This window comes from Tursiops truncatus, chromosome 8 (assembly GCF_011762595.2).
Source record: "Tursiops truncatus isolate mTurTru1 chromosome 8, mTurTru1.mat.Y, whole genome shotgun sequence".
Classification (NCBI taxonomy): domain Eukaryota; kingdom Metazoa; phylum Chordata; class Mammalia; order Artiodactyla; family Delphinidae; genus Tursiops; species Tursiops truncatus.
In genome coordinates, this window is record NC_047041.1 from 74,038,270 (window position 1) to 74,059,668 (window position 21,399).

Here is a 21,399-nt window from a genome sequence, read left to right on the forward strand (position 1 = left end):
CTTGCATTGTCTCTTCTGAAGCCTCATTTAGACCCCACATCCACCCACAAAAGGAGCCAAAAGGGATGCAGGATCATAGCAATGATGGAATTCTTATCCAAAATAAACTTATTAAGTGAGACAGATTCTTTACTAACTAGTCAGGAGCCAAATGATTAAACAGCTTTTCTTGCCATTGAATTCCAAGCAGAAATCAATGTACATTATACATTTGCAGCGGCTGAGATTGCAAAAGACTCAAGGAAGATGTAAAGACTGTCATTTACTGAAATATTTCATCACTGCAATGGTCAGGAGATGGAGTGCAGTTTATCTATGGAATATAACTTATATCTTGTTCATTTTTGTATGTGTTAGAAGAGCCACTTGCATAAACTCCCCAACTGTAGTATTCCTGTTGTAAAATCATAACTGTCCAACTGAAAAGAATTGTTCCTACATTCAGAACATTTTTAAGAATGAGAAGCTGCTTTACGGGGACTTATATATCATCATTCAACTGTAGATGGTGCTACCCAGTGAGTTAGGCATGGTTTATGACAAATACCATGACTAGGGGTTGTTAAACGCAGTGCCATGTATTCCCTGGGACACCACATGGCACTAAAGGGGCAGAGAAGAGACTGTTGCTAAGCTTTTGCATAATTCAAGCAACTAACTTGTTCTTGTTCTAACACCAACAGCTTTTTCAAGTTCAACTATCCTGTCAATCTAAAATCTAGGGAAAGATATAAAATTTTAAAGAGAGGAGAAATATAAACTTAAACAACAATGATCAGCACCCGAAGGATATCCCTCTCCTTAATTATCAGTAAAAACGGCATTAATTACTTGTGAAATGTCTACTTCTAAAAAGGACTTGAAGTTTACAGTAAAAGCAACATATGATCAAAGTTCCAGTTATCTATTGCTCTGTATCAAAGTACCCCACGACTTGATGGCATAAAACAACAACCATTTTTTTCTATACACAATTGTATGTGTCAAGAACTTGGAAATGAAACAGCAGGATGGCTTATCTCTGCTCAATGACTAGGATCTCAACTGGGGTGATTTGAACACCCTAAATTGCTGGGGCCATATGTATATAGAGTCTCAGGCTGTTGGAGGTTTCCTGAGTCTTCTCCACGACTACTAGCCAGGGATAGAACATACAAAGTGTTTATTTCATGCACGTGTCTGGCACTGCTGGAATGACTGGCACAGCTGAGGCTGGTGGGCCTCTCCCTCTCTCTCTCGTCATGGATTCTCTCTAGGGAGCTTCCTCACAGCTTACAAGTCTTTGAGTAGTTGGACTTCTTACATGGCGAGTGGCTTCCCCTTGTAATTAAGAGGCCCAGGTGGAAACTGGGAAACTTCTTATGGATGACCTGATCTCAAGTCCTAGAACATGACCTCCATCACATTCTAGTGGTGAAACATGTCACAAATACCAAGATTCAAGAGGAGAGGAATTAGATAATACTTCTCGATGGAAGGAGTGGCAGAGAATATGCAGCCAGCTTAATGTACACCATTTGCTATTGAGAATGATGATAGCTGCACAGCTGAGGGAACAAGTAATTACACTAGAAAACTAGTCTAATAATATGTCCTGCTATGAGCGTGGAGTTTAACCCTGAGCTTCCTAGTGATCAAGGCAAAAAGGAAAGAAAAACACAGCAACATAGTGTTCATTAACTATTTCAAAAAATCATGTTAGGGCTTCTCTGGTGGCGCAGTGGTTGAGAGTCTGCCTGCCGATGCAGAGGACACGGGTTCGTGCCCCGGTCCGGGAAGATCCCACATGCCGCGGAGCGGCTGCGCCCATGACCCATGGCCACTGAGCCTGAGCGTCTGGAGCCTGTGCTCCACAATGGGAGAGGCCACAACAGTGAGAGGTCCACGTACCGCAAAAAGAAAAAAAAAAAAAATCATGTTAGAATTTTTCAGTTATTTTCCAAAGAATAAAATAATAATCAACAAAGACAGAGCATGTGATATGTATTTTATACAGTTCCCTTCTACCTAGCCCTTCTTTTCCACATCAATAACCCAATTCACCCTTGTGGTGGCAGTCATTCTGGATAGGAAATTAACTGCTTAGAATGGGTCTTGATATTTAGGAGGGTAGAAGAAGAAAGAAGAGAAATGACAGTAATCTGCGATAAACACAAAGAAAAGGAGAAAAGACTGACAGAGGAATAAGAAATTAGAACTTTGTTTTGTTCTGCCTTGTGAAGAGTTTCACCAGTCACCAACTCAAATAACTAAGAGATCTGGCAGGTACCTAAAATATCTGAAATATGTGAAGTATAAGGAACACAGAAAGAAGCGGAGCCTCTGTCAAATGGAAAGTGCATGCCCTGTCTAAAAGTATCAAATTATTTTTGATTAAGTTGATTATCCATACTGTACTCCCAAACATACTCAGCAGACTGACTTCAGGCTGCTACTGACTGCCAAGTTTCATCTCTTGACTTTGCTTCCATGGAGAAGTTCTGATGGATTTCCATGGTCCTTCCTGGCAGAGAGATCCTTCAGGATGACATTGAAGGACCAACTGTTACAGCAGGCAGGTAGCTAGATATGAGCAGAGAAAGGGGGGCACGGGCCAGGTGGCAGGAAATCACTCATCTTGTAAACAGCAGGGGTCCACTGGCAGACAAAGAAAAGCAGGAACCTCCAGACTGATAGGAAACCACACATTTTGGGTGACAAGTGTCCTGGAGGCAGACAAAGAAAAGTGGGAAAAGGCGGGAATCTCCTGCTTCCAAATGTAACCTGTTCTCATTACAATAAAATTAGCCTTGCAGATAAGAAGTACCCATCATGCACCAATCCCATGACACTTCTGATTTAAGCTAGGCAAGGGAAGAAATCCCTCCTCCCCTTGGGAAGATGGAGCTGGCATGAAAATCAGGGAATACGACCCCCAAATCCCTCCTTCCCCTGTGAATATTCTGCCCCATCATTTGTATGCCCCTCATAACTGACTTCCCAAAGAAACCCAGGGCAGCAGCTCCTCACCTGTCTGCCTGCTCTCCCTCTGAGAGCGTATTCTTGCTGAAATAAATCCTCACTTTACTTTCTTAACCTCCCTGCCTCATCTCCAAATTCTTTCCTTGACGAGGCAAGAACCTTAAATTCACCAGGAATATGATCGCAGGTATTTGCAGATGTGACCTTTCTCAGTCCGGTTTCCTAAGATCTAAGACCTATCACCTCCTGAAATAATTATCGGGGAAGAAATAAGAGGATAAATATTTATTGCTCATAAGGGATAAAATAATGAACTAAGCCAGGTTAGTGCCAAATACCGACTCTTGCTCAAATCAAAAGTCCTAGAACTGAGAAATGCATCAGTGTGTTCTACAGGGCAAGCTACTACTATGTTGTTTATCTTTGATTGTTACTTTTTAACATCTTATGTGCTAAAAGCCAAAAAAGGACTCTAATGTGTTATTTACTATGGAAAATTAGACAATGTTAGCACTCCTCAAATTCTGACCAAAGGTTTTCTTCTTATATTTTTCCTCCTTCTAATGGGCTGCCATTAAAAAACAGTAATGGGGCTTCCCTGGTGGCGCAGTGGCTGAGAGTCCGCCTGCCGATGCAGGGGACACGGGTTCGTGCCCCGGTCCAGGAAGATCCCACATGCCGCAGAAAGGCCACAACAGTGACAGGCCCGCGTACTCCCCCCCCCAAAAAAAACCAGTAATGCCATTAAAACCAGCAGAAGAGTAGCACTCTCTTTTTAACAAAAAATATTTTTCCGTAAAAAGCAGAATTGTTAGTAAATAAAACATGCTGCTTTCTACAGTTGTGGTTTCTCCCTTTCTAAAATTATGTTATAGAGGATGATAGTGTTTCCAATGATCTGAACTCCCCTTAGACTAATTAAATCTTTGATTTTTAGCTGAGCATGTGGCTACCCAATTTCTCTTTTGCTCGTCTCTTCAAATTTAATCACGCTATGTTTTCCAGTTGTGAGAGAGTCAAGCTTGAGTACTCCTTATATCTCTGCCCCCACGGCTTTCCTTTCAATGTGCCATGCTGCCATGCAGTGTGATCTTTCCATTAAAATGTGTCACATCCATTACTTAATGTCCCAAACTGATTGTCAAAAGTTTATGAATAGTAATAGATGATAATACAGGAATACTGTTTCTCCCAGAGAGCAGCAGTTCAATGAAATCCTTTGATACCTATATCCAAAGTTAGCTAATGGTGGATCTTTCAGACACCACTCAGGCCAAGTGGGTTTGGGAAAGAGTCCACACAGCTAGTGGGTCATTTTGAGACACCTAATTCAAATGTCACTAGGTGTTAGCCTTTGCTGAGATGTGCAAAGCTCAGCTGAGTTCTGCAAATGATGTAGATTCTCAGTAGTTTGGATCCTTAATGTTTTCTTTGATGGCCAGTTTGTTCTGACTCACTGATTGGAGAAAATTAGGTGAGATATAAGAAATAGGAATTGTTACTTCCTTTAGATTGGGGTTGATTAATATGAATAAGGAGGTGAATTTTCTAGTAAAATGGCCCCGATCTTTTCCATTTATCTATTTGCCCATTAGCTATCTGTACTCCGTGGAAAAAAGAGATCTTAGTTCCTCCCTATTAACATATTTATATCATTCAGTCTTAATTGCACATAGACTTTTGTAAACTAATGTAACAGAACAAAAGATATCATGAAAAAAATGAGTTTTATGAAAAAGGGAAGAATTCATTTTATTTTAGAACAAAGAAAATATATTACATTTGGAGGCATTCCAAGTCCTTTGGTTTCATGAATATTCCATCTTCATGATAATGGACAGCTGTGCTCTTATGAACTTCTAAGAATCAGCTAACTTTGGTCAGAGCTAGAGGTTTTTTAAAGGTAAAGGTCAAAAGAAACAGACTTTCTTCTTCTGAGTGTGCATTTTCAGTGCGGCATTGCAGTAAGGCTTTCTCATCAACCCTTAAACTGGCATTCACAGTAATGGAATTTATCATCATTCACTTCCTGCCACAAAGAGCCCAGAATTAAAAGAATCTGTCCTTCATTGTTAAGTACTGCACAATTTTCCCTTTTTAGGATCTTATGTGAGGATCCTGCTGGTTCTATCGATATTAGTTTTTTTCTAATGGGAAATTTCTTTTTAATTCATTTTAAAGGCAACCAGCAGGTACCCAAACAGGCAACACCTATGAGTGACCAGACAGACAGAATGGACCAAATTAGAGATCCTTTTTAATGAAAGTCCCGCGTGCGAACAAATGCATGGGACCATAAGCAATTACGTGCTTCAAGGAAACATGGGATTATATGGTCCCTGAAAGATGAAGCTTAATGGGGCCATCCATTCCCTATGGGTGAAACAGAAAAGCCAAGGTATATGTTAAGATGGCATTGACAAAGATACAACAGGTTACTAGGGTTTCAGGTTGCCACTGTCAGGGAGGAAGAAATTTTCCTCTACCCTTCTAGGTTCTTCTGACTGGTCTAAGAATTAAATTGACATGAGACAGTAACAAGAAAAAAATCAAACAGAAGTTTAATAACAAGTATGCATGGGAGAGACTGAGGAAAACTGAGTAACCTGACAAAATGATCAAAGCCCTCACTTTAAATACCATCTTCAGCTAAAGACAAAAGAGGCTGTTGGGAGCAGTGGTTTGGAACTTCAAAAGGGAAGAAGGCATTTCATATGGAGATGGAAAAGCAAATGTTTGGTAAATACATGTTTGCTGGGTCATGCAGAGACAATGGGACACAGAGTGGGCTCTGATCTCTAAGAGCTTACCCCACCACACCTAGCTCCTATTCTTTGTAGATAGCTCTAGTAATAGCTCTATTTTGGGAACAGGCCTCTATCAAAATTCTTTTAGGCAGTTAGGGGGAAGGTCAAAGTGTCTTTCTGAGTCTTTTGTTTCTTAAAAACAATCAGCCTAAATTAATCCTTACGCCAAAGTGACACATTTTAGGGAGGCACATTTTGCTCTTCTACACCACTTAAGAAACTGCAGCCCAATCATTATGATTTTAAGACTTTGGTAAGATTTCATAAAGTTCTATAGTTTCTTTCTCTTTGTTATTTTTATTACCACCCTTGCTGTTTCCCTTGAAGCTTGTTAAAGGAGTAGAACTTGGGTAACCTGCATTTTCTTATAGCTAGACTTGGGAAAATTAGACCTCCAGAGGGAAGATTGGTGGTAGCCACTGAAAGGGTAATGAGAACATAAACAGAGTCCCTTGGGCTCCCATGGAAGAGGTAGTGGATGTGGACTGAGTATCAGTTTGAGAGTCTGGGCACCCACAAGGTCCTTGTGATTTTTTTACATTCATAACTCACTAAGGTAACTATAAGGACTATGTCAATTTTAATGGAAAAAAAATTAGGAGGATTAGAGGAATAACAGCTTAGCAGAATTAATATTTTACATGATTCATTAAATATTATTCTATCCTTAAGCCTAAGGTCTCAGAGCATTGGTCTCACAGGAAAATATGAGGGAACTGTCCTTTGTATCTATTATTTTGAAATGTCTATTTTGCAAAGTTTTTAGAGTAAGGCATGGTTTTGGAAGGGAAAAATGCTTTAATGAATTTAGTTTTCTGGCTCTTCTAAACAAGAATTATTTGAGAGGGCTAAACATACAATAATTAAATTTTTTTAAAACTTATTTGAAAGGTGACATTTATTAGTGCTGCAGGTTTCTCTCTGTACATAACCCAAAGATGACAGGGCTCTGAACACCACTTGAGATGAATATACCCAAAATAGCAAAGAACAGTCATTGATTATATAATCATATTTTTAAGCAGGAAAAACACACAATTGTGGATTTTTTAATCCTAGAAGAAGAGCAAAAATGGCCACTATGAGAAGAAGAGAATGAAAAGACAGAGACAGAGAGAGAGAGAGAGGAAGGGAGAGAGAAAATGATATTGAAAAAATATTGAAACTCAACCACAGAATTACTAAGTATCAGATGAACCAGTATTATGACTAGATTTCTCATAAGACAAAAAAGTACCTCCCCAGTAATTCTTGTGGTGCTCAATCTTCTAACATTGAAAATCTTTTATTTGGCACTCTCCTAAACTGCTAGTAGAAGCATAATACGTTAAAACAATTCTGGAGGGTGCTTGGCAATATATAACAAAAGCTTTAAAAACAAATAAATTTCATTTGTTCTAAGATTTATTTTCCCTAAAGGAATATGTATACCACCTAAGCATGTTTTATAAAATGAATAAATGCAAATGACCTAAAGTCTGATAATAGGAAAATTGGTTAAGTAAACTGTAATATATCCACAGGATTGAATACTCTGTAACCAATTAATATAGCTTACAGAAGATTATTTAATCATATGGAAATAGTCACAGTAAATTGAATAAAAGGTATGGCTATTCTACAACACTAGAGTTCCATGAGAAGCCTTAAGAGTCTAGAAGTCATATAATAATACACTGGAAGGAAGAAATATTCTGAATGAAGTCTGAAACTATTGTGTGTTGCACTGATTTCCACCAGGTCATGAGGCAACTGCTTGCTCAAAAGGAGACCAGAGGAGTGAAAAGATGTTAGATTTTGATGTGTTTATTCATTATTCATTTACTTATTCATCTATTAATTCAGCCATCATCATATCTTAAGTGCCTACCATATGCTAAGCATTGAGCTAGGTACTGAAGTACGACTTCAGATCGATGAGACAGGAGAAACATGTAAAAAATGATTCAGGAGCCTTTGCATGCCTTGTCCAAGATTCTGAGTCATTTTGTAGGCAATGAGAAATCACTGGTGATTTTGAGCAGGGAAATGACAAGGTTAGATTTTAACATTATATCATTTTTGTAGCAGTGGGGAGGGTGAAACATAGGAGGACAGGACTAAAGTAGGGATGTGGTGACTGGGCTTTGGGGGTAGTCCAGTGAGAGCAGAGGAGAATGTAAACCAAGGCAGTTGCCCAGAAAATGGAGACAGGGACAGATGAAAAAATATCTGGGAATTAAAACAGAACATGGAGACTGAACGTGTAGAAGGAGCAGAAGAAACGGACATAATTTTGGATAAGTCCTAGATTTTGGCATGGGTGGGAGTAGTGCTGTTTAGCAGAATAGATTGGATAGCACTCTATGGCATTTCATACATTTTCAGTGTGCTTAGATATATAAGTATATTCATATGCTTTATCAATACTGATAAGCTGGTTCCAGTCTTTTGCCATGGACATTTTCCACTGTCTTTAGTTTCCTTCATTAAAGTGAAAGATTTACCATTGAAGATTAAAATTTTGGAATTTCTGAAGGAACTATTAAGTGTTGATAATAAAAATGAAAATTTATGTAGCACTGACAATGTGCCTAGCTCTGGGCTAAGAACTGTATACATGCTACATCATTCACTTGTCACAGAAATACCATTAGGTAGGCATCATCACCTTATAGATGACAAAATGAAGCTCTGAGAGATTGTCACTTGCTCAACATTACACAACTAGCAAGTGGCACAGCCAGAATTCAAACCAAAGTTATCAATCTTTTAACCTGTATTCTCTGAAACACGTTGATTATTTTCTGAAATTTCAGACATTCTCAGAAACAATACCTTTCTGAAAACATTATAGATGAGCTTTGGAGGTCTGAGTGGCAGCATGATCTGACAGAAAGATCTTTGGGCTGAGGGTTGAAAGTCTAAACTGGTTTGAACTAGACCACAATCTTGCTGTTTGATCTTTATCAAGTCACTTAGCTCTGGGTTTCATTTTCTTTATTTGAAAATAAGCCAATTGAATTAGAAGTCACTTCCAAGATGTTATTTATATTTATGACATAAGAAATTTGAAATTTCTTTGTTCATTCACACGGGAGAAGATTTCAAAGCATAAAATGGCTCTATAAACTAATGGAATTTGCTGATTTCAGACATGGAAAGGTTATTTTCTTTGCACATAGAAAGTAAAGAGAATGACCTCTGGTATGCATCTTTGTGAATTTGTCAACTCACATTAAATACTTAGATGTGCCCTCAGCCTTCTTAGAATCCCTTGTTTAGTTCATTGCGCCATCATCTTAACATGAGACCTTAGGTTAAAATAAAGCAGAAGGTTCTGACAAATTGCTTCAGGGTCAGAGCTAAACACGGTCTCACCCTCATCAAGATGATTTAAAGTAACCTGGTGAATTAGGTATGACCTGAATTTATTAACCATCTCTGGTTAATAATAATATAAACAGCTACAGAAAGCATCCCTGGGATATTCTCATGAACGTCTATTTGCCTCTAACAATTTGGCCTAGTGACACCATCAGAAGGAAGGAGAAAGACTGGCTTTCAACATAGTTTAGTATTTCAAAATGTCCATGTTGAAACAATTTTCAAAGCCATCTATTCCAATGTTTTCTAAGTGATGGTCCACAGATAGATAGTCATGCATAACAAGGTTGTCATTGGTCCAAGGCAAAATTAGAAGACTAAGGATATTGTAGTAAATTTTTAATAAAACTATATTTATTCAATTTAAGGGAATGTCTTTTTTCTAAGGTATATACTTCAAACTCAATGTGGATTTTTTTCTTTTATTAAATGATAATTATAGATAAAATTAACCTTTGTTTTTGTTTTGCTTATTATTGTTTTATTTACTTGATAAAATGGGCATTACATTCTATAAACTTTCACCACTTGGCGAAATCAAAATTTCTGGGAATTGCTGATCTAATCTAATCAACAGTCTCTTCTGTTTCATGTCTGAAACCCTCTTTAGTCTTCTGTCAGTCACCTAATCTGAGATGAGGAGGTCAACACACGTAACTCCACACCACTCTTGGATGTCCCCAGATGTTTGGTAGTCTTTGTTATATAGTGCTAAACTATATTTTGAGTAGTTCCACCAAATAGTAATACTGTTATGATACACATTTTATAAATAATGAAATGAGAAAAGGTATCTTACTTTCGTTAAGTAGTGAGCAATTAAGCGGAGGCTAACCTTAGGTCGCTCATACTTGGAAGCCCACACTCCTATCAAACACAATGTACTGCTTTCTGAGTCTTCCCTACTGACAACACAGAGAACAAGTCCTGTCTCTCTTCCTTGTGATTACCTTTCGTAAAGTCAAAGGCAACCTTTATGTTTCTCTGAGCTTTCTCTTAGCTAGGTTGAATATTAACAATTTCTTTAGTTGTTGCTAATGTGACAAGATTCCCTCATATCATTTTACCATGACAGTCTCTTAATAGATTGCTCACTCTTCATTATTTGCAATTTGCATGGGAGTCAATGTGGGTTTTAAAAAAAATATGGGCCTCGAAGACAGACCCACCTGGGATTGAGTCTTGGCACTGGCACTGACTAGTTCTGTGACCTATTGAGAGCTATTTATTTATCAGAATTGAGTGTCAGTTTCCTCACTGTAAAATGGAGATAACATCATAGTATTACTCTGGAGATTAAACAGAAAAATTCAAAACTCAATGGCCTTTCGTAATTCAATCAGCAGCAAACTAAAACAATGAATAAGAATATATGTGTGTTTATGTGTATCTGGACTATAATAAGTAAAAATAAAGTAATAACTAACTTGATAAACTTTGTTATTTTCCATAGCTATCTAAGATATCAAATAATGAGAGAAATAAACGAAGCTGAAAATTTCCTATTGTTCTGATTTACACCAGGATTCAAGGATTAGTTACAATTAACTTTCTATAGCTGTTCCCCATTGATCACTTGATTCATATGCTCTTCTGGAATTGGACTGTTATCCAAGCATGGCAAATTAAACTTCTGATTTAACAATTAAAACCATCAGGCTGACGAATGAGACTGTGAGGCTGATTTATTCTGGGTGAGATTCTGGCTCCCAGGCATAAATGAGATTCTCTTTGTTTTCAAGAGTAGACTGGTAGGCTGGCTCATGTGGCAAAAGCCTATGACAGATCTCATTCTATAACAATCACCAGACATCTCCACTCAAGGGATGACAGTCCTTAAGGTATTTAGGAGTGAGTCACTCATGGTTGACTGGTGATGTCACTCTTTCTTCATGGCCATTAAAGACTAGCTTATAACCCAAATAAAGTAATTTTACTGAAGAAGCCTTTAATTGACCTCTCATTTTGCTTTAAGATGGATAGATGATAGATAGATAGATAGATAGATAGATAGATGATAGATAGATAGATATAGATAGATGACATAGATTTTATAAATTGGTCTGCAGACTTCCTCCTTGGACTAATCACACCAAATGAAACTTGCTATTAAAATACAAAACAAAACAAACAAACAAACAATCAAACAAACAGCCCAAATTGTCACCGGCAAAGCCCATTAACAATTGCTGGGAAATAAAAACAAAAACCTGGGTAATAAAGTCTAACCCTTTTTTTTCTTTTGCTTTGTCTAGTTTCACCTGCTCACAGGGTACTGCTTACAGAGGCCTTGCACCCAGCACTTCACACCAGAATTCCTACTGCAAAATGGTTGCTCCCAATGTGTCAGCTTGGTGGGCTGTGCCCAGAAGCTCTGAGCTGGGCTTTGCAATCTGAGCAGCACAGCTGCGCCTGCCAGACATGAACTCCACCCTCACCCTAAAAAGCATCCCCACCCATGGCCTGTCCAGAAAGAATGTGCTCTACAGCGTGAGATTGCACCTCTCCATTCTTTGATCACAGAATAAAACTTTTCCTTTGCTTCTTAACCAAACTCAGTCTCATTCTATTGCCTTGAAATACAGTGGGCAGTAGGACCCTTGTTGAGGCCAGATTCGAAGGGGTCGGTAACATAATCACACAAAAGCATTATACTATGATGCACTTACTTTTGGAATCAGATAGACCTGGGATCAATTTTTGGCGTCAGCATTTACTTACTCATTACTTTGGGTATATAACATACCTTGGATATATAATATTAATCACTCTGAGTTTCACTTTTATCATTTGGAAAGTTAAAAACATAACGTATTCTTCAGGACAGTTTTAAAGATTACAGATAATTAATAAAGTTCTCAACAAGTCCACTGGCAAATGATAGACACACAGTAAATGGCAGCTTCCATGAAAACTGGACTAATCTCTGTTATGGTCTGCATCTCTTCCTTTAGCAGTTTGTAGCTTCTGGGGTATCTAGGACATTCAAATATAGTCAGATCATAGTCACTTGGGACATTTTATTAATTATATGAAGTCAGACAACTATCTGGGAGAGAGAAATGTGACACCTCAAACTTTTCTAGAAGTTCAACATTTATCACCTCAAAACCCCATATCCTCATTGTATAGCTACAGGGTCATTCTTGAATCTAACTTTCCTGGAATCTTATATTATTTATAATATCCACGGAAAACAGAAACAGCACTTGTGAATAATTTCTAACCACCTTAGATTTCTGGAAACCTGACTGGCATCTCATCTTTTAAAATATACAACATATTTAACTCATACCAGAAGGAAAAAGAGAATAAGAAAAGATAGTCCAAAAAATTAAACCACCTTAATAAATGGAACTTAAGAAAGTCTATATGTCAATATCAGGGCATTCAAGCTATTCTACCTTTAGCTGTTAAAGCCCCAGAGGGAAAAGGCAGATGAATTACTAAATGTTCCTGCTTGCCTGCCTGCACGATCTGCTTCATTGTTTTAATATCAAGTCTCATGACCTTAAAGTATGCTCAGAAAATCTTCTTCCCATTCCCTATTATATCCTCAGCAGTTACCAGATAACAAGGTTCAATCATTAATATACAGCAGTGTGCTACAAGCACAGCAGAATTATAAACAAACATGCACGCAAAAAGATTCCACAATACATTTCCAATAACTAAATGCCTTCCATCCCCAGGATTCTTTGGTTTTTTGGTCTAAATTTCTCTATTTGCCAGAGGGTCTTAAGTTACTACCCTGAAAACAGCGCATCACTGCTTTGATGGGTGGAGGTACTGCCATTGTGGGAAGAGAGGAAGAGAGAGAAAAGAGAATGTTATTCTCAGATTATTAAACCTCTTTTATTTTTCCTTATTCTTAATTGCAAGTGTTTAACTTCCACAAAAGTACTCCATATGTATTCCCCAGAAATATACAAAAGGGAATTTTTTGAGACCTTTCCTAGAGGGTAGATAAAACTGTCAAAGAGATTCCTAATGCTAAAAGATTAATATTATCATAATTACTTTGTAAAAAGTAAATTAAGAAAGTGCCAAAACAGCCTCTTGCTGACTTTACATCTCTGTAAAATGCAGCTAACCTGACATCTACAGTCTGTTTGTGGGGTAGTCTGCCTTCCTTGGCTCCCAGGGCTGCTCAAGTTAAGGACTTAATGTGTCAGCAATTCCTTTATCAGCTCTTAACTTCCAGATTACTAACTTTTCACAAGCAATCATGAATATTCACTGAAGACAGAAATTGGGCAAATCAAGCCCCAGGAGAGTACTGTACTAGTGTGTATGGATGACACTTTGAAATCAAGACTCCCTATAACTTTGACTGGGGTTTAGGTAAAAGAAACTATGCAATTTAGCCAAAGTTAAACAACAAAATCCTAACCTACATCATCACTCTTGAGCTTGAAGAGTAAAGAGCACTGGTCAGTGTGTTGGAGGATCTGAAGTAAGGTACTGCCTCTTCCATTTATTAGGTTTAATACTACACTTGGACAAGTCTCTTAGTCTCTCCAAGACTGTTCCCTCCTGTCTAAAAGGGAATAAGATTTCTTAGATTTTAAATATTGGACTGGTAACTTAATTTCTCAGAAATCCCATTTCTTAATCTGTAAAATGGGAATCATGATTTTTCTTACTTGTCACTTCAAAACTGTTAAAAGAGTGGTGTATTTAGTCCACTTTGAACAAAGTTTCTAACCAAAAAGATGTTGTTTACAACTGAGCTCAGGTAGTTAGTAAAATAATGTATATTTTGTTAAAAATTATTTTAGAGTGGTGTGGTTCTATCAATCTAATTATTATAGGGTATAGCCAGGAATTGTGAAGTTCCTCTGGCTAGTATTTGGGTCTCAATCTAGGTCATCTTTTCTTTTCACTTCTGCTTTTGTGCTGTCTTTCTCTTCACGTTCCAGTTTTGGCTGGTGAGACTGAATATCAAGCCTGATTTAGTTCTGGAGAGCACTCAGTCTCTGAAACTGAAGTTCAGCCATCTAGGCCTGTGGGCATTTTCTTGGCTACAATACAACTTTGTTTGTAAGCAAACCTCCTATTAGCAGAAATTTATAAACTTAAGAACTGCCAAAAAAGGGCTATTGCCCTGTGAGAAACTTATGGGGACTCATTTTGTCTGCTATGGAGAGACTGCTTTTATAAGCATCTCTGGTTTTAAAAATGGGACAGAAATATATTTCAGAGAAATGTTCCCTGGAAGGATCTTCCCCATTACTTAAAATACCTTGTGCCCAAGGCTGCAAAGGCTAAGATAAAAGCTCTCCAGTTGGGATATAAGATTTTCCCTGACTCGGGGTTACAAATGGGCTTTTTAAACGACTAAACAGTGCACAAAACTGTTAGAAAAATCTCCCCAAAATGTAGGAGCTCTGTTTCTTACCTATGTAAGAAGAGAGTTGAGATGCTCTTACAGAACCCTAGAGTTCCTCTCTCCTCCTCTTGGCTCCCATAAGCACTCAGCACATACTCTTCATTTCTATTCTTCCCACACCATATCTTGATTGCTGGCTGTTTCTCCTACCAGACTGAACTGCTTGTGGAAGTGACGGTGTTTTATTTATCAGATATGTTTGGTGCTTAGCGTGGTGAGTAGCATACAGTGGGCTCTAATTAACTGTTTACTGATTGTTTCACATGCACCAATTCTTAATATCTGCAGAAGGTATGAATGAGGACTGACCCTAATGCATACTTTGTTCATTGCTTTTAAAACTTCAATTCCTGATACATGCTTGTGTCTTATGGTTTGATGCTCACTCCCCCTCTCTGAAACGCAGTGCAGAGTTATATATCCTGCTTGAGATTTTACTGTATATGATTTTCAAACATACCACAGTAGTAAATGTACTCTGGAATGCAAATCCAGTAATTAAGTTGGGCATGCTGCAAAGCTGGCAATGTCTTTGAAAACATGTTTTCTAGAAAGTAAGCCTATCTTAGACTTTTCCTCCTAATTTCCATTCCATCCAGACAGACTTTGTGAGCAGTAACTTTTTTTTCATGGGTGCTTTGTTTATTTTCTCTTATTCTTTCTCTGAGTCAGGTCATTACTAACCATCTAATGAGCTATTCTTTACATAAGATTTATATGGAAGCAGCACAAAATATGTCCTATTCAGATTCACTGCATAATATACGACCCTAAGGAAACAACCTGAAGAAAAGCTCTAGAAAACGCATTCGAAGGCTTTAGGGCTAATTTGACTGTGATCCATTTCCCCTTTAAGTCAGTTAGGCGGCTGGGAAGAGACTAGCAAAAACTGTGAAAGAAAAGTCTTAGTGCAAAGGGAAACGGTTCCTCAACCTCACCCCCAACTCCTACCACAACTATACTCGCACCCAAGGGGGAAAGCACCTCTGACATTATCCCATAGATAGTCCAAACGGTGCTAAAAGAAACCCAGAAGGCGGTGGTGACAAGAAACAGAGAACCAGGAGAAGGAAATGAACAACTCACCAAGCGAAGCAAGGCAAATCAATCTTTGAAGTTATTCAATCAGTCTTAAGAGTTGGAGGCAATGCTGCATGAAAAAAAGGCAAATGTCTTTCAGGGGGACCTTCAAGATGGCAGAGGAGTAAGACGTGGAGATCACCTTCCTCCCACAAATACATCAAAAATACTTCCCTTTTTTTTTTTTTGGAATTTTTGAATTTTATTTTTTTTATACAGCAGGTTCTTATTAGTTATCTATTTTATACATCTTAGTGTATATATGTCAATCCCAATCTCCCAGTTCATCCCCACCCTCCCACCCCACTTTCCCCCTTGGTGTCCATATGTTTGTTCTCCACATCTGGGTCCCTATTTCTGCCCTGCAGACCAGTTCATCTGTACCATTTTTCTGCGTTCCACATATATGCGTTAATATATATTTGTTTTTCTCTTTCTGACTTACTTCACTCTCTATGACAGACTCTAGGTCCATCCACCTCTCTACAAATAACTCGATTTCGTTTCTTTTTATGGCTGAGTAATATTCCATTGTATATATGTGTCACATCTTCTTTATCCATTTATCTGTCGATGGACACTTAGGTTGCTTCCATGTCCTGGCTATTGTAAATAGAGCTGCAATGAACATTTTGGTACATGACTCTTTTTGAATTATGATTTTCTCAGGGTATATGCCCAGTAGTGGTATTGCTGGGTCGTATGGTAGTTCCATGTTTAGTTTTTTAAGGAACCTCCATACTGTTCTCCATAGTGGCTGTATCAATGTACATTCCCACCAACAGTGCAAGAGGTTTCCATTTTCTCCACACCCTCTCCAGCATTTATTGTTTGTAGATTTTTTGATGATGGCCATTCTGACCAGTGTGACATGATATCTCATTGTAGTTTTGATTTGCATTTCTCTAATGATTAGTGATGTTGAGCATTCTTTCATGTGTTTGTTGGCAATCTGTATATCTTCTTTGGAGAATGTTTATTTAGGTCTTCTACCCATTTTTGCATTGGGTTGTTTGTCTTCTTGATATTGAGCTGCATGAGCTGAAAGTGAAATTAAGAAAACACTCCCATTTACCACTGTAACAAAAAGAATAAAATATCTAGGAATAAGCTACCTAAGGAAACAAAAGACCTGTATGCAGAAAATTATAAGACACTGATGAAAGAAATTAAAGATGATACAAATAGATGGAGAGATATATCGTGTTCTTGGATTGGAAGAATCAACATTGTAAAATGACTCTACTACCCAAAGCAATCTACAGATTCCATGCAATCCTGTCAAACTACCACTGGCAATTTTCACAGAACTAGAACAAAAAATTTCACAATTTGTATGGAAACACAAAAGACCCCGAATAGCCAAAGCAATCTTGAGAAAGAAAAATGGAGCTGGAGCAATCAGGCTCCCTAACTTCAGACTATACTACAAAGCTACAGTAATCAAGACAGTATGGTACTGGCACAAAAACAGAAAGATAGATCAATGGAACAGCATAGAAAGCCCAGAGATAAACCCACACACATATGGTCACCTTATCTTTGATAAAGGAGACAAGAATATACAGTGGAGAAAAGACAGCCTCTTCAATAAGTGGGGCTGGGAAAACTGGACAGGTACATGTAAAAGAATGAAATTAGTACACTCCCTAACACCATACACAAAAATAAACTCAAAATGGATTAAAGACCTAAATGTAAGGCTAGACACTGTCAAACTCTTAGAGGAAAACATAGGCAGAGCACTCTATGACATAAATCACAGCAAGATCCTTTTGACCCATCTCCTAGAGAAATGGAAATAAAAACAAAATAAACCAAATGGGACCTAATGAAACTTAAAAGCTTTTGCACAGCAAAAGGAAACCATAGACAAGACGAAAAGACAACCCTCAGAATGGGAGAAAATATTTGCAAATGAAGCAACTGACAAAGGATTAACCTCTTTGATTTTTTTCAGTGATCTCTTGCTTATTTAGTAGGGTATTGTTTAGCCTCCATGTGTTTGTATTTTTTACAATTTTTTCCCTGTAATTGATATCTAGTCTCATAGTGTTGTGGTTGGAAAAGATACTTGATATGACTTCAATTTTCTTAAATTTATTGAGGCTTGATTTGTGACCCAAGATATGATCTATCCTGGAGAATGTTCCATGAGCACTTGAGAAGAAAGTGTATTATGTTGTTTTTGGATTGAATGTCCTATAAATAGTAATTACGTCCATCTTGTTTAATGTGTCATTTAAAGCTTGTGTTTCTTTATCTATTTTCATTTTGGATGATCTGTCCATTGGTGAAAGTGGGGTGTTAAAGTCCCCTATTATGATTGTGTTACTGTCGATCTCTCCTTTTATGGCTGTTAGCATTTGCCTTATGTATTGAGGTGCTCCTATGCTGGGTGCATAAATATTTACAATTGTTATATCTTCTTGGATTGATCCCTTCATCATTATGTAGTGTCCTTCTTTGTCTCTTTTAATAGTGTTTATTTTAAAGTCTATTTTGTCTGATATGAGAATTGCTACTCCAGCTTTCTTTTGATTTCCATTTGCATGGAATATTTTTTACCATCCCCTCACTTTCCATCTGTATGTGTCCCTAGGTCTGAAGTGGGTCTCTTGTAGACAGCATATATACGGGTCTTGTTTTTGTATCCATTCAGCCAGTCTATGTCTTTTGGTTGGAGCAGTTAATCCACTTACATTTAAGGTAGTTATTGATATGTATGTTCCTATTCCCATTTTCTTAATTGTTTTGGGTTTGTTATTGTAGGTCCTTTCCTTCTCTTGTGTTTCCTGCCTAGAGAAGTTCATTTAGTATTTGTTGTAAAGCTGGTTTGGTGGTGCTGAATTCCTTACCGTTTGCTTGTCTAAAGGTTTTAATTTCTCCATCAAATCCGAATGAGATCCTTGCTGGGTAATCTTGGTTGCAGGTTTTTCCCTTTCATCACTTTCAATATGTCCTGCCACTCCCTTCTGCCTTGCAGAGTTTCTGCTGAAAGATCAGCTGTTAACCTTACAGGGAATCCCTTGTATGTTATTTGTTGTTTTTCCCTTGCTGCTTTAATACTTTTTCTTTGTATTTAATTTTTGATAGTTTGATTAATATTTGTCTTGGCATGTTTCTCCTTGGATTTATCCTGTATGGGACTCTCTGAACTTCCTGGACTTGATTAACTATTTCCTTTCTCATATTAGGCAAGTTTTCAACTATAATCTCTTCCAATATTGTCTCAGTCCCTTTCTTCTTCTGGGGCCCCTATAAATCGGATGTTGTGCTATAGTTTCTCCATTCTTTTGCCTCAGTTTTCTGCTATGGATTCCTTCTAGAGAATTTTTAGTTTCATTGATTGTGTTGTTCATCATTGTCTGTTTGCTCTTTAGTTCTTCTATGTCCTTGTTAAAGATTTATTGTATTTTCTCCATTCTATTTCCAAGATTTTGGATCATATTTACTATCATTACTCTGAATTCTTTTTCAGGTAGACTGCCTATTTCCTCTTCATTTGTTTGGTCTGGTGGGTTTTTACCTTGCTCCTTCATCTGCTGCGTATTTCTCTGTCTTCTCATTTTGCTTAACTTACTGTGTTTTGGATCTCCTTTTTGCAGGCTGCAGGTTCGTAGTTCCCATTTCTTTTGGTGTGTGCCCACAGTGGGTAAGATTTGTTCAGTGGATTGTGTAGGCTTCCTGGTGGAGAGTACTGGTGCCTGTGTTCTGGTGGATGAGGCTGGTTCTTGTCTTTCTCGTGGGCAGGACCATGTCTGGTGGTGTGTTTTGGGGTGTCTGTGAATTTATTATGATTTTAGGCAGCCTCTCTGCTAATGCAGGGGCTTGTATTCCTGTCTTGCTAGCTGTTTGGCATGGGGTATCCAGCACTGGAACTTGCTAGTCATTGAGTGGAGCTGGGTCTTAGCGTTGAGATGGAGATCTCTGGGAGAGCTCTCACCGATTGATAATACATGGGGCCAGGATGTCTCTGGTGGTCCAATGTCCTGAACTCAGCTTTCTCACCTCAGAGCCTCAGGCCTGACACCCAGCCAGAGCACCAAGACCCTGTCAGTCACACGGCTGCCCACACTTCTCAGGTTTGGCTCTGTGCTGGGGGAGCTGCTATGGGTCTTTGAGTTTCTCAAGGCCTGGGGTGCATCCTGGCTCATCCTGGCTCCACCCACCCCGGGACTCTGGGCTTCCCTTCTTCTCAGAGGAGAGAGTCTCCCTTTATAGGAGCATACAACACAGCCCACCCTCTCCCTTCACTGCTCCAACCTACCCTCTTAAACAAAGGTATGGTTTTAATTCTCAGAGAAAGTTAACATGGAAGTGTTTAAACTTGATAGCTCACCTCATTCACCATGGGTGATGCATCAGTATTTGAAGGGGTTGAGGTGACCACCTCTCATTGCCTCCTTGGTTTCTGCAGGTCACAGGGTAAGGATAATAATGCTCTTTGTGAGAGAAGCTGTAAAGGGAAAATGAAGTTGTAATGAGCACTGCTTCAAGTGAACAGGGAGATTTTTCTCTTTGTCAGAAGTGTCTGCTCATTCTAGGAACTAAAGACCAGCCTGTGTTGCTCTTGCCTCTAATGGCTCAAAATAGTAAAAGACTGGATTAAATAAATGTACTCTGATCTGACAAGGCAGCAAAGGGGACAGCTCACTTCCATGACTCCACTCGTTCCACAATCCAAGGATAAGACAGAACCAGGGGCAATTTCCATATATCACATAGCAATCTTGTCTAAGAGTGATTTTCAAAATTGTTGTTCATGGGTGTGTCATTTGTTCAAATTCAAATACACTTTGAATCAAAGTGTTCGTTTTCAATTTCTGCAACTGCCTTTATACTTTCTCTGGTTCTGACCAAGGACCCAAGATAATAATGTTGGCAGCTCCCAGTGTTTGGTTATTTATTATATCTTAAAATAACTACTAAATGTGCATTTCTTTGGCATGATCTTGATAAGATTTGCTCTGGCTCTTACCTAAATTAAAACATATAACATAATTCATTAATGGTTGCTGAAATTTTGCCATGGATTTAAAATTTTGAATTTAAAAGAATTTATTATGAATAGGGCTTGTATGTGTGCAGATGAGAAAGAATTTGTAGGATGTTTACATAATAATGATATTCATATAATTATTTTCTTTGGGGTAGGAATTATCTTATTCACTATTCACAGGCAGGCAATACTCAGTGGGTGTTAGTTGAACAAGTGAATGACTTAGTTGTTTGTAGGAGTGATAATAACCGTTTTATATTTCTATTCTGCTTAATGAACTATTAATCAAATGGGGTAATATAATTTTTAACCTCACTTAAACATTTTAAATACTCTATACAGTAAGCAGGATTTGTTTTCATTACCCATCAGAGAAGATACTGCATTTGATGATGAATGAAAGGGAATTTGAGTATAGGTCTTTCCATAGCCCCTCCACTGCACCAGCCAAGATAGAATAAGACTTGCTTTAAGAAAAACTGTGAAATATATATAGTCCTCTTTACCCACTTCACCCTCCCATTCTCACACCCTTCTTTACCTCCAGGGTACACAGTAAAGCCTGTGTGAAGCCCTCAGAATCCTGCCTGTCCTTCACCTATCCTTTCCTACAAACCTGTTCTCAGAAAGGATCTGAGAAATGCTGGCATACAAAATCATAGCTTAATAGTGACCCCTTTTGGGAGGTTTTGTTTTTAACAGAGTATACTACACAGTCTCAGACTGTTCATCATATTTCTGGCCCTTAAAATGCAGTTTATTTGTCAAATGTCAAATGCAAGAAGCTCATA

The 21,399-nt window shown here is 38.1% G+C and overlaps 1 long non-coding RNA gene across 1 annotated transcript in view; it reads right to left on the reverse strand.

Annotated features, from left to right (window-relative positions):
- LOC117313300 (uncharacterized) overlaps positions 1–21,399 on the reverse strand; it is a 409,632-nt gene that overhangs the window by 268,870 nt on the left and 119,363 nt on the right. The window contains exons 3-4 of the long non-coding RNA XR_004527763.2: positions 19,949–20,065; positions 15,613–15,676 (exon numbers count right to left, since the gene is read on the reverse strand). This is a non-coding gene — a long non-coding RNA (uncharacterized lncRNA). The remainder of the gene's footprint in view (positions 1–15,612; positions 15,677–19,948; positions 20,066–21,399) is intronic.